Source organism: Manis javanica, chromosome 9 (assembly GCF_040802235.1).
Source record: "Manis javanica isolate MJ-LG chromosome 9, MJ_LKY, whole genome shotgun sequence".
NCBI lineage: Eukaryota > Metazoa > Chordata > Mammalia > Pholidota > Manidae > Manis > Manis javanica.
Genome location: NC_133164.1, coordinates 64,797,109 through 64,797,781, shown reverse-complemented (window position 1 = coordinate 64,797,781; position 673 = coordinate 64,797,109). Strand labels below are relative to the sequence as shown.

Genomic DNA, 673 nt, shown 5'->3' with positions numbered 1-673 from the left:
GATATGGAAGCCACCTAAGCATTCATCAATAGATGAGTAGATATAAAAGATGTGGTACATATATACAGTGGAATATTACCCAGCCATAAAAAGACTGAAAATTTGCCATTTGCAACAAAATTGATGAAACTAAAGGAAATTATGCAAAGTGAAATAAGCCAGAGAAAGACAAATACCATATGGTTTCACTTATATGTAGAATCTAAAAAATTAAACAAACAACAAAACAGAAATAGGCTCATAAACATGGAGAATAAACTGGTAATCGCCATAGGGGAGAGCATGGGGAATGGGTGAAAGAGATGAAGGGGATAAAGAGGCACAAACTTTCAATTATAAAATAAATAAGTCAGTGCTCGCTTCAGCAGCACATATACTAAAATTGGAATGATACAGAGAAGATTAGCAGATTAGCATGGCCCCTGCACAAGGATGACATGCAAATTTGTGAAACATTCCATATTAAAAAAAAAACTAAGTAAATAAATAAATAAGTCAAAGGGATGAAAAGTACGGCATAGGGAATATAGTCAATAATATCAAAAAGCTTTGTACATTGACAGATGATAACTACACTTATCATGGTGAGCATTATATTATGTATAAAATTGTCAAATCACTGTTTTACATCTGAAACTAATATGACATATCAACTACACATCAATAAAAGTAA

The 673-nt window shown here is 31.9% G+C and overlaps 1 pseudogene; it reads left to right on the top strand.

The window, feature by feature from the left end:
* The first annotated feature begins 352 nt into the window (after window positions 1-352).
* Window positions 353-467, top strand: LOC118974064 (U6 spliceosomal RNA; annotated as a pseudogene).
* The last annotated feature ends 206 nt before the right edge of the window (window positions 468-673 follow it).